We start from the raw sequence: 13,375 nt of genomic DNA on the forward strand, positions 1-13,375 counted from the left end.
CTCTTGTCCTAGGAGATGTTTCAGTGAAAATTCCACTACAGGAGATGTCTGTGACTTTACTGCCTGTTTTCTTTCAGTATTTTTATGGTATCATGACTTACATTTAAGTCTTTTATCCATTTTGAATTTATTCTTGTATATGGAGTAAGTTGGTGATCTAGTTTCATTTTTTTCCATATACCTGTCCAATTTTCCCAGCAGCATTTATTGAAGAGACTATCTTTACTCCACTGTATGCTCTTGCCTCCTTTGTCAAATATTAACCCACCATAATGGCATGGGCATATTTCTGGGGTCTCTCTTCTGTTCCGTTGATCTATATGTCTGTTGTACCAATACCAGGCTATTTTGATTACAGTGGCTTTGTAGTACAGTTTGATATCTGGTAAAGTGATCCCTCCCACTCAGTTCTTCTTCATCAGGATGGCGGCGGCTATTTGGGGTCTTTTTTGGTTTCATATAAATTTTTGAAATATTTGTTCTAGCTCTGTGAAATATGCTGTTGGTATTTTAATGGGAATTGCATTGAATCTATAGATTGCTTTGGGTAGTATGGATATTTTAATGATACTAATTCTTCCAATCCATGAACATGGTATATTCTTCTACTTGTTTATGTCTTCCTCTATTTCTTTTTTCAGTGTCCTGTAGTTTTCTGAGTACAGGTCTTTTATACCCTTGGTTAAGTTTATTTCTAGGTATTTTATTGTTTTAGTTACAATGGTAAATGGTACTGTTTTCTTAGTTTCTCTTTCTGAGAGTTTATTGTTGGTATATAAATGCCGTTGATTTGTGGATGTTAATTTTGTATCCAGCTACCCTGCCGAATTAATTTATCAGATATAGTAGTACTTCAGTGTAGTCTTGAGGGTTTTCTCTATAGAATATCATGTCATCTGTAAATAACGACAGTTTTAATTTTTCCTATCCAGTATGGATACCTTTTATGTTTTCTTCCTGTCTGATGGCTGTGGCAAGGACTTCCAATACTATGTTGAATAAGAGTGGTGAAAGCAGACATCCCTGTCTTGTTCCTGTTTTAAGGGAAGTGCTTTTAGATTTTGACCATTGAGTATGATGTTGGCTGTAGATTTCTCGTATATGGTTGTTATAATGTTATGGTTCGCTATATTACCACTTTGCTGAGAGTTTTTATCAAAAATGGGTGCTGGATTTTGTTGAGTGCTTTTTCTGCATCTATTAATAAGATCATATGATTTTTGTCCTTCCTTTTGTTTATGTGATTTATCACATTTATTGATTTGCAAATATTATACCAGCGTAGCATCCCCGGATTAAATCTCACTTGGTCATGGCATATGATCTTTTTAATGTCTTGCTGGATCCGATTTGCTAGTATTTTGTTGAGGATTTCAGTATCTGTGTGCATAGAGATATTGGCCTGTAATTTTCTTTGTAGTGTCTTTATCTGGTTTTGGGATTAGGATGATGATGGCCTCATAAAAAGAGCTTGGGAGTTTTTACTCCTCTTGAATTTTCTGCAATAGTTTGAGGAGAGTAGGTGTTAATTCTTCTTTGAATGTTTGGTAGAACTCACCTGTAAATCCATCTGGTCCCGGTCTTTTGTTTGCTGGAAGTTTTTTTATTACTGCTTCAACTTCATTAGTTGTTATTGGCCTATTGGGGTTTTCTGATTCTTCCTGATTCGGCTTTGGAAGATTGTGTGCTTCTAGGAGTTTGTCCACTTCACCCAGGTTGTCCAGTTTGTTGGCATATAGTTGCTCATAGTATTTTCTTAAAATCCTTTGTATTTCTGTTGGATCAGTTGTTATATCGCCTCTTTCATTTCTGATTTTATTTGGGTCCCCTCTTTTTGTTCCTTGGTGAGTCTAGCTAAAGATGCATCAATCTTAATTATCTTTGTAAAGAACCAGCTCTTGGTTTCATTGATTTTTTGTATTTTTTTTTAGTCTCTATGTTATTTATTTCTGCTCTGATTTTTATTATTTCCCTCCTTCTACTTCCTTGGAGCTTTTCTTGTTGCTCGTTTTCTAGTTCTTTTAGTTGTTGTGTTAGAGGGTTTACTAGATCTTTTACTTGTTTCTTGAGGTATGCTTGAAGTGCTATGAACTTTCCTCTCAAGGATACTTTTGCTGTGTCCCATAGATTTGGGGTGGTTGTCTGTTCATTTTCGTTTTTTTCCATGAAGTGTTTGATTTCCTCCTTAATCTCATTGGTAACCCATTCATTGTTTAATAACATGCTATTTAGCCTCCATGTGTTTGAATATTTTTGAGTTTTTATTATAGTGGTTGATTTCTAGTTTCATGCCATTGTGATCCAATAAGGTGCTTGTTAGGATTTCAATCTTCTTGAATTTGTAGAAACTTGATTTGTGCCCTAACATGTGATCTATTTTTAAGAATGTCCCATGTACACTGGTGAAGAATGTGTATTATGCTGCATTGGGATAAAATCTTCTGTAAATGTGAATTAAATCCATTAGATTTAGTGTGTCATTTAAGGTATGTGTTTCCCTGTTGATTTTTTGTCTTGATGATCTGTCCAATGCTGGCAGTGGGGTGTTAAAGTCTCCCACTATGATTGTTTTGCTGTCAATCTCCCCCTTAAAGTCCACCAAGAAATTTTTTATATACTTAGGTGCTCCTATATTGGGTGCATACATATTTACAAGGGTTATTTCCTCCTGTTGAATTGACCCCTTTGGTATTATGTAGTGACCTTTGTCTCTTGTTATCTTTATTTTGAAGTCTATTTTGTCAAAAATAAGTATTGCTACTCCAGCTTTTTTGTTGTTTCCATTTGCATGGAATATTTTTTTCCATCCATTCACTTTCAGCCTATATGAATCTTTTGCTCCCAGGTGGGTCTCTTATAGACAGCATATATGTGGGTCCTGTTTTCCTATCCATTCAGCTACCCTACATCTTTTTATTGGAGCATTTATTCCATTTACATTTAAGGTTATTATTGATATATACTTATTTAATTCCATTTCCCCCCTTTATGCTGATATACGTTTCTCTCAGTATTTCTTCTTAAAGCAGTCCTTTTAGCATTTCTTGCAATGCTGGTTTGGTGGTACTGAACTCCTTTAGCCTTCTTTTTTCTCGGAAGCTCTTTATTTCACCTACAATTTTAAATGAAAGCCTTGCTGGATAAAGCAGTCTTGGTTGTAGGTTCTTGCTTTTCATTACTTGGAGAACTTCATGCCACTCCCTTGTGGCCTGAAGTGTTTCGGTTGAGAAATCTGCTCTCAGCCTTATGGGGGCTCCCTTGTGGTTAATTCTTGTCTCTCTCTGGCAGCCCTTAATATTCTCTCTATCCTTCACACTTGCCATTTTAAGTATGATGTGTCTTGGAGTGGGTCTCTTTGGGTTCCTCTTGTTTGGTATCCTCTGTCCTTCCTGAACTTGTGTGGTTTTCTCCCTCATCAGCTTAGTGAAGTTTTCTGTCATTATTTGTTCCACCAAGTTCTCTATCCCTTGCTTACTTTCCTCCCCCTGTTACCCTTTTGATGCGAATGTTGTTTCACTTCATGTTGTCCCAAAATTCCCTTAGACAGTCCTCATGATTTTTAAGTGTTTTTTTCTTTTACTGCTCTGATTGCGTGTGTGTTTTTTTTACCTTATCTTCTAAGTCATTTATTCTGTCCTCTGCTTCATTGAGCCTGCTTTTAATTCCTTCCACCATATGCTTGATATCAGATATAGTATTCTTCATTTCTGCCTGGTTCTTATTTATGACATTTAGCTCTTTTTTCATGTTTTCACTAAATTCCTCGACCTTTCCATTAAGTTAAGGGTCTTGTTGTTCTCATTAATTTCCTTGAGCATCTTTATAACCATTACTCTGAACTCTATTTCTGATAACTTGCTTAACTCTATCTTATCAAGGTCTTTTTCTGGCAATTTTTCATTTTCTTTAGTTTGGGGGTTTCTTTGTCTCCCCATCTTAGTGGCTCTTAGTGTTTGTATCTGTATATTAGATTTATTTACTGTCTCCCAGTCTTGTGGAGGGAGATTTTGTAGTGTGTGTCCAGTGGTGTGTTTTTCTTATACTTCTGAGCTATTTGCTCTAGGCATGTCCCTTTTGTGGGTGTCCATTTTGTGGGTTCTTTTGGCTCTCCTGTTGTGATTGGGTCTAGACTATTGTTGACCTGTTATTGGGAGGACTCTCTTCTGTGGTTGGCTAACTGTGTGTCTCAGCCCCAACCACATTGTGTGAGCATTTGTGAAGGTACTGGCAAGTATGGACAATACACAACCAAACTGCTAGGAAACAAGTGGTATCTTACAAAATACCCTGACAATCACAATGAAAACATCCCAAGAGACTGTTGAATTGGGTAAGTGAAGTGAGAACACAAATGCTGAAGAAAAAAAAGAGAGAGTAAAACAACAACAAACAAAATAGTGAGAGAAAAGGATATTACTGCTAATAGTAAAGAAAAATAGTAAAATAAAAAGTAGAAAATGGTGATGCTACTGGGAGATAAAAGGAGCAGAGAAAATATTCTGAAAGAAGGGCGAGCAAAAAATTCAAGGTAGAGCATAGGAATAGGAAAATAGTTGAAAAGAAAAAATAAAAATAAAATATAGGGACAAACAGAAACAAACAAAGAAACAAAAAGACAGGAAAACAGAGTATAAAAGGGGACAAAAAGAAAAGAAAAAAAAAGTTATGCTGATGGAACAAGTAGAGAGAGAGATAAAGCATGGGCAGGGAGGGATTCCAATAAGAGATATGGGAAACAATAGAGAAAAGCAGTAAACTTATTGGTTGTAATGATGATAACCACGCAATTAAGCAGAGAATATCAAGAAAATCTTGATAATGGAACAAAGAACCAAACCAAACCAAACAAAAAACACACAAGCAAAGCAAATCAAATTAAAAAAATTTTTTTTAATTAAAAACAAAAACTTTTAATAAAGAAAAATTTTTCTTTTCTAAAAAAAAAGCCCATCAGGTGAGTTTCCTCTGGGCAGATTTTATTGCCCGAGGCTCACTGTTTTGTATGCTGATTTCGGTTCTGGGAGGTACTTGTGTATCAGCCAATGTGAGGAGCTGCCTAGGTTTGGCTCAGGTGTCCTTAGGTAGCTGGCTGATCTGAGGCTCTCTGGGGACCACCTCTACTTAGCTATTTTGCCTCCCCCTTGTGGTTGCCTGATCTTCCTCCAGAGTCCTCTCAGGAGTCTTTGGGTGCAGGCTGGCTAGTGTAGCTCAGGATATTGCTCCCCTTACTTAGCAGTTTCACTGTCAGGTACTCACTGTAGTGAAGTTAGTCTCTGCTTCAAAGTCAACTCCAGTCTCTACCCTATCCTCTAATTCTAGTTCCCCATACATTGTCCTGCTGCAGTTTCAGATTCAATTCAGTCTGCTGCCTTTTCTGTATGGGCAGTTTCAGTGGCCTGGGCTCAGTGAGTTTGATTTAAAAAAAAATCCAGTGAGTGCTTTGCCTGCCCAGCCCCCAGAATGGGTTTTAAGCATTTTCTCCAGTTCCCAAACAATAGTCCCTGAGAGTCTTATCTTGTCATCCTATTAGCTATTCTCCCTTCCCCCTCAGGACTGTGCCCTGTGGGGGATATCTGGGGCTTCAGTGAGCTGAACCAGCACCTTTCCTGTTGGGGATGGTGCTCCTAGCCTGCAGAAGAGGCAGGTGTGCTCTGCCCCTCCTTTCCCAGCTCTGGTTGGCTGTTCTCATAGGGCGCTCATTTGAAACTCAGCACAATGCAGACACTAATCCCAGCTTTCACTGGTCTGTCTCCCCAATGCAAGCCAGGAAGGTGTATGCCCATTCAGCAATCAAAAACTCAAAAACACACAAAGCAACACACTGACACAGAACCAGCCCTGTGAGGTCCCGTTGCCCCCACACCTCAGAACCAAGCAGGAAGCGTGACAGAATCAGCCCCATGCAGATCCCCTGCACTGCTGATCTCAGTAAATCTGGGGCAGCTCCTTGTGCACTATCCCAGCTCCCCTCAGCAGGTCAAAAATCACCAATTCACTGCACCGGCACCTCTGGTGGCTGGAGACCCGATCTGCCCCACCAGCAGCTCCAGAGGCTGGAGTCCCGATCCACCCCACTGGCAGCTCTGATCCCTCTCTGGTTATGGGATGGGTCTCTTCCCCTTTCCTGCACCACAAAGTTCAAATGTTTTCTGGGATTCTATACAATGCCTTACAGGAAGGCAGGGGGTCCCTGTATGTGGCTGCTCAGTGCAGCCCTTCAGCCTCTTTCTATTCGGAAGCCACACACTGTGGGACAGCCTTTCCCATGGTCAGCACCGGGAGTGAAAGCCTCCTGTCACGTCTGCCACCATTAGAGGCATTTCACTGGGAAGGCACGGTCCCCTCCTCTCAGGCACACTGTTTTCCTGAGTCCCTCTGCCCATTGTGCATGGGCTCTCCTTCCCTTCTCCTGCACTCTGGGTTTGAGATCCCACTTTTGGATGCCAGTCCACACTCCCAAGGGGAGGGAGTTTTGCAGCCTCTGGCCCTTGGGCCTCAGAGCCTAGCACAGGTCTCAGGGAGGACTCCCCCTTTCTATGCTCCCCATCTCTTACTGTTATACCCATCTTACATGAGACTAATCACACGGAGACCAAATTGACAATTTGGAGATTTATTAGCCTGCAACTGCAAGCAGGCTTCTGCCCTAAACAAACTCACAGCCTCTAACAGTTTTTACAGGGAGAATATAAAGGCAAAAACCATCTCCTGGTTGGGGCGGGGGAGTAGGTGAGGACTAGCAAAGCGGCATACAGAAGCTAAGTGTTAATTAACCTTCTTTGGTTAGCTATTCCCTGAAATTTTGTGGGCAGAAATCTTTTACAAAGAGCCAGGGGAGGGGAAGAGGTCATTGTTTCTACCTAATTTTGTTGCTCTTGTTTATCTTCAAAGTAGCGATTGTAAGGGTAGAAAGCGGGAGTGCTAAAATGGGCGTGCTGTACTTCATTCCCCACTCCTGTTTGTAAAATGTGATGAGAATTAAATCCTTGGTTCTCCTTTGAAGGGTAGAGAATTATACTCAGTTCTGAGGACCATTAGCTTTACAGAGTTAATTCTATCTCTAATGAAGGAGGTTAGGCGGCCAAGGAGACAAGGGCCTATAATATGGGCGAGTATAAGGAGGACTACGGGAAGGGTAGGCTCCCCCAGGGCTGAGGTTTAGGGCCCAACCCCAAACACTGAGGCTGTAGCCACAGGCGTTCTTGGGGGATTACTCTAAAAAGTATGGGAGTCATATACACTACACTGTATCAAACCAAGATAACCAAGTCTTATGACACATTAAGACTTTCTGGAGGTTCTGTTTGGTCAGCCTCAAACTCCAGGCTGGGATCTGGGCCCCAGTCCTGTGGAGGGAGCAGAGAGCAAACTATAACTGCTGTGTGTCAAGCATCACCCCCACAATAACCCTGCAAGGTAGACTGTGTTATCCTGTTTTACAAATGGGTAAATAAAGGCTCAAGAGGAAGTGACTTGCCCAGTTACACAGCAAGAAGCATAGGAGCCAGGGTCTGACCCCAAGTCAGTGGGGCTCCAAAGCCCACATATCTTCTCTCAGGATGAAACAGAAATCAGTCCTTTCTATTAAGGGACCTCAAATTATAAGCTCAGGGACTCTCAGCCCAGCTAGTGGTGGGGGGCAGGATGAGAACCAGAGAAACTCCAAGGGCATGTCTCCTGGCCTGGGCAGCTGGGCTGGCAGAATGGAGAGGTAGAGAGAGTGATTACCAGACAGTAGCTGTCCATACAGCACCAGCCACCAATGCTACAGGAGATGGCTTTGGCCACCTAACAGCTGTGGGCAAGGTGAGGGCCGGGCTGCTCCTGAGGCCTTGTAGCCCTAAGTGGGCAGGTCCAGGCCACCAAGCCAGGCGGTTTCCAGCAGGCTTCAGCACCGGGCCCTCAGTGTGTGGCTGGGTGGGCTGGCACTGGCATTGGGGGCAGGTGAGGCACAGCAGGACCCTCCCCCAGCAGTTGCCTCTGCTTTCTCCGGGCCAGGAGTTGGTAGCTTCTTCCCTGGCTTCCTGGCCTTGGAGATAGAAGACTTCTGAGCCAGAGATAGGCTCTCTGGCTCATCTCTGGCCATGATGGGTTTCAGCTGGCAATGTACACAGTCACGCCACTGCAGGTCTAGCAGGTCATGGTATATGTCAGACAGCTGGCGCAGTGCCAACAACTTCAGCATGCATGAGGTGCAGCTATGCAAGGCTCGCTCCTGCAGTGCCTTTTCCTCTGACAGTGTGGTGGGCCGAAGCTCCACGCGGTGCTCCTGCAGCACATGGTCCACAGAAGCAGGCGGCAGCCTTGGGAAGAGCTGCTCCTTCACCAGGTGGATGGGCATGAAGATGGCACCAGCCCTCACCACGTGAGAGAAGGGGCACTGCTGCGTGCACACAAAGCATTGCAACTGGGACAGCAGCTTGCCCAACAGCCCCTGCACTGCCTGGCCATTCTGCCATGCTACCCGGCCCCAAGGCCCAGCCATCTCAAGCCATTCATGCAGCTTCTCAGGTGGGGAGTGGGCCACTGAGCCCAAGATGGCATCACATAGGGATTCATTCAGTCCTGCAAAGTGTTGCTCTGGGGAATCCACTGTGACAGGGGTAGAAGCTGGAGTCGTAGCCTGGGCTGGAGCAGATGATGGAGCCAGAGTAGGTGCTGGGGTGGCCACGAATACACCTAGAGAACTGGGCAGTGCCAGATCAAAGCAGGCCATGGGCAAGGGATGTTTGAGAATCTGTAGTCTAGTGGGCACAGACGTAGGGGTGGGTACAGGCTGGTCAGAGGAAGGGACTGAGGTGGGCACAGATGGGACCATAGCTGCAGACAAGGGTGCTGGCCGGAGGATCTTGAATTTTCGGAACATGAAGGCCACAGAGCTGTGGAAGTTGGTCTTTGGGGTGGTCTCTGTGGTCACTGGCACCCCAGGCAGCTCCAAGACTGCGCTCCCTGCATCTGGCACACCCACAGCTACAGGGAGCTTGGAGTGTACCTCAGGACTAGGGACCTTGATAGGAGGAGCCTCTGCCATGGGTTTCTTTACACTCAAGTCCAGTGCCATTTCCTCCCTAAGTGAGCAATGCACCCTCAAAGGGGCCTCCTGGGTAGACAGGGTTCCCCTGGAGTCTTTGTAATAGCTGTCCTTGGGGACTGGGGCTGGATCAGGCTCAGTTGTGGCTCAGGTGTCTGCACATCCAGATACTCACAGTAGGGGGCCAAGCTGAAGACATTGTCAATAATGGGCATGGGTGGAGAGCCAGGGGGCAGTGTTCCTTGGTTCTGTAGAAGAGACTGGTGCTCTTGGGCATAGGGTGGGAGTGTTGGTGGGGTGCGGGGAACTGGACTATCTCCGATAACAATGGGTGCCCCAGGGTGCTCATTGAGCTGGAGCTGGAGCTGCTCTTTCCTGTAGCTGGGCAGCCATATAGTTTTCTCAGCATCGTGCACCGGCTTCTGTATAGGCCTTACAGGCTCTGTGCATGGCTGACTGGTAGGCAAAGGCTAGCATGCTTGCTGGAAAGCACTGGGCTGTGGCACAGCCTGAACACTATTCTGGGAAGGTAGTGTACCCCTGAGCCTTGGGGATGCTCCACAGAGAGAGGTCATCCCTTGCATAAGGAAAGCCCAGCATCTGGGGGGCAAAGTCTAGTGGGCACTGTGGAGTGAGAGGTGGCTCAAAGCTTGCAGTATGCGCATTGGTTTTTTTCCTAGGAGTGGTCTCCTCTGGCTGCAGGTGTGTTTTTTTCCCCCTCTGGCTTGCAAGGGCCCTTATCCTCCCTTACCCCTGGTCCCTCTTGGTTGTTGACTACTGGACTCCTTTAGGGCTGCTACTACTACTCTTGCCAGCCTTTTTTCTTGTTTTTCAGAGGGACTATCTCGGTTGTCAAAAACTTTTTGAGCTACTTCTAATAGTTGAGATAAGTTCATCCCTTGGAACCCTTCTAATTTCTGTAGCTTCCTTCTAATGTCAGGGGCCGATTGAGTGACAAAGGCTAAGTTGATCACCCTGCTGTTTTCCAGGGCAGCTGGGTCTATGGGAGTATAGACTCGATAGGCTTCCTTCAGCCTTTCCAGGAAAGCTGTAGGCAATTCCTGAAGGCCTTGGGAAACTGCAATTACTTTGGACAGACTGATCGGTTTTTCGGGCGGCCCCTTTTAGGCCTGCTAGGAGGTACTGGTGAAAATTGTTCAATGCATCCCTTCCTGTGGAGGTGTTGGTGTCTTACTCTGGCGGATTTGTGGGAAAAGACTGTTCAATTCTATTTCTATTCTCTTCTAAGGAACCCCCCCCCCCCCCGCCTTGCGGGCTTCCTTTTTAATTCTTTCACATTCCTCAGAAGTGAACAGGGTAACCATCAGTTGCTGACAATTGTCCTATGTGGGGCTGTGGGTGTGAAACACAGACTCTAGTAGCCCAATAAGGGCCTGCGGTTTTTCTGAGAAAGGGGGATTCTGGGCTTTCCAGTTGTATAGGTCGCTAGATGAGAAGGGAGCATATACAAGAAAAGGGGATCTTCCCCTCGAGTCCCCATCAACCAGCCAGGCCTGCAGCAGGGAGAGAACAGCACTAGAGGAGGACAGTGCCTCCTGTATGGCCATTAAGGTGGAACTGCGGGTCTGAGTAGGGGAATAGAGTGAGGCAGGCCGGGGGGGGGGGGGGGGGTAGGGGGGGTGGCCGTTGGTTGACAAAGGAGGTAGAGGTCAGAGGGAAGGGTGACAAACCAAGAGAATTTGCACCTGACCGTGTTGGTAAGGGAGGTGCTGTGAAATCACCTGGGGAACAGCACGCTAGACAAACCCCAAACTGTCAGCACAGGGGTAGCTGGTTTGGGTTGGCGGCAGCACTAGGCCAGAGTAACCCAGCCCTGAGAGAGGGACTGGTGGCGAAGTGCAGCTGAGGACTGGGGTCACCACCGGGCAGGGCAGGGCAGGGCTCCCTCAGGGGGAAGAACAGCACTAGAGGAGGACGGTGCCTTCCGCATGGACCTTAAGGTGGAACTGTGGGTCTGAGGAGGGGCACTAGAGGAGGACAGCGCCTTTTGAGAGGAGCTCCCCATATCTCCCTGTGCCCAAACCAGCCTTTTCCCAATGGTCGAGCATACATTGGAGCAGAATTCTGACTTTCAAGCTACCCCCTCCCATAGTGAAACTAATTAAAACAATTAGTTTGGCCAAGGGGAAAAGAATGAGAACGATTCCCGATGTCTTCCAGAAGGAGGAAAAGGCCGAATCCGGTTGTCCTGTGAGAAGGGAAAACAGATTAGGAGACAGGTGGCGTAAGACAGAGGATGAGAAGGAATGGAAAAAACTGGGTCTTGGGTGAAGAACATAGTCAGAGGCTGCCTCGGAGGATTAGGTCCGAAATCTTTGGAGAGAGCAGATTTCAAAAGAGAATGGGATAGGACTAAATCAAGAAATATCCTCTAAGATATCTGAAACAAGAGAAATGAAATTGTAACACAGGAGAACAAATATATGTAGACTAAGTGAAATAAGAGAAACTGAACAAATTTGTAAATTCTATGTATTCCTTGAGCCTGGATCTTTCTGTGCACGGTGTTGGAGACAGACAAAGGAGCGGGGAGGCCCCCAAAGGGACCCTATCAGATGCCCATCCATCTGCTGCCTCAAGGCGACTTAGTTCAGCCTTGACTAAGATGCACCCGTATAAACCCCAGGCCTGGTCAGCTAAAGCTGAGTCACCGTTATGTCATTGCAGCCAACTACAGAAGGGGATCAGGGCCCACTCAAATCCTATAGCAAAAGCCGTGGGACTATAGACACATTCACTCAACACTCATTTAGAGGTTATGACATTCCCACCCTATAAAACCTGACTGGGACCTCTATAGGTCTGGGGAGATAATCAGTCTCCCCCTTGAACAAATGTTCAGAACCAGGTAAATACCCCCGTCCGCATCCCGACCCAAGGAGGGACCCCACACAATTAGAACGGTCACGACTGGCACTAATTGGCAAGAATCCAGGGACTAGTCTAACCAGGAAATAATTTAAAATTATTTCTTACCTTCGGATGCGTCCTGAAGGACTCCAAATAGATAGATGGCTATAGGGCGTCAGCTTCCCACCTGCAGGGGAAAAGTCCTCGTCGTGGGGCCCTGGAACTTCTTCAGGGGGTACCCCCCCTGCGACGGGAAGTTCTCCAGTGGGCTAGTCGTGGAGGCCCGGCAGCCTGGAGAAATTTTAGAATGAGATCTCGCTGGGGCCTCCAAATATATCCGTCTTACGCGAGACTAATTCACATAGAGACCAAATTGACCGTTTGGAGATTTATTAGCGGGCGACTGCAAGTGGGCTCCTGCCCTAAACAAACTCACAGCCTCTAACAGTCTTCGCAGGGAGAATATAAAGGCAAAAACCATCTACTGGTTGGGGAGGGGGAGCAGGTGGAGACTAGCGAAGCGGCATACAGAAGCTAAGATAAGTGTTAATTAACCTTCTTTGGTTAACTATTCCTTGGAATTTTGTGGGCAGAAATCTTTTACAAAGAGCCAGGGGAGGGGAAGAGGTCATTGTTTTCTACCAAATTTTGTTGCTCTTGTTTATCTTCAAAGTAGCCGTTGTAAGGGTAGAAAATGGGAGTGCTATACTTCATTACCAGACTATAATGTTTCTTCAGTGCTCCCTACTCGAAATATGTCCACTCAGGTATATTTCTCTGGTTTTACCAAGGTGGTTACACAGTATTTTAATGGTAAATCGAGCATGTGGCAAGGGCGCTCTGCTTCTTGTCAGAATGCCACCATCTTCCCAGTCTCTGGGAAGCTTTGATCAAATACACCAATCTGGATTCTGATGATCCAGCTAGAGCAATTATCCTAAAAGAGAAATTCATGACCCAACAGTAAGAGGAAAGGACAGAAATCAGGAATGGAACCAGCTACCCCCCATGAAAGAAATGTTAAAAGTAGCGTCCTTGGTATTTTACAACAGGGTTCAAGAGCAGGGAGAAAGGGCTTTAGAAAAGGTGAAACTCAAGGAGAAAAGGCACGCCCAGTTTATCACTGACTTGCAGGGGCAGAAGCCAATGATGCCACAATATCAATGACTTAAAAGACACCTTCCAGAGCAGCCTACTTCTCAGCTCACTCCTCCCTCCCCAAAGAGCAGCTGCCTCTGTTTAAACCTTCCTCTGCTACACAACTGCAGACACTTGTTTGCAGAACTGCAGGCACTAGCTTAACGGTCCTGCCACTACCAGGAGCAAAGCTCATTATCACCCAAACCCTAACATGTTATCTCTAGGAAAGTTATAAATAAGGAGCCTGTTAAAGGAGTTACTCAGGTCTGTTAAGGACCGAGCACTTTGGGGATGAATTTTATCCAATAGACAGCCCCAGACATTAGGAAAAAG

At 45.4% G+C, this 13,375-nt stretch overlaps 1 pseudogene across 1 annotated transcript; it reads right to left on the reverse strand.

Annotated features, from left to right (window-relative positions):
- Nucleotides 1-7,840: 7,840 nt before the first annotated feature.
- On the reverse strand, nt 7,841-12,616 carry LOC308550945 (uncharacterized protein C15orf39 pseudogene; annotated as a pseudogene). The gene is made up of 3 exons: nt 12,545-12,616; nt 12,029-12,171; nt 7,841-9,680 (listed from the first exon to the last, which is right to left on the reverse strand). The product of its transcript is annotated as an uncharacterized protein C15orf39 pseudogene (transcript).
- Between the last annotated feature and the right edge of the window lie 759 nt (nt 12,617-13,375).

Source organism: Miniopterus schreibersii (genome assembly GCF_964146895.1).
Source record: "Miniopterus schreibersii genome assembly, chromosome: X".
Classification (NCBI taxonomy): Eukaryota; Metazoa; Chordata; class Mammalia; order Chiroptera; family Miniopteridae; genus Miniopterus; species Miniopterus schreibersii.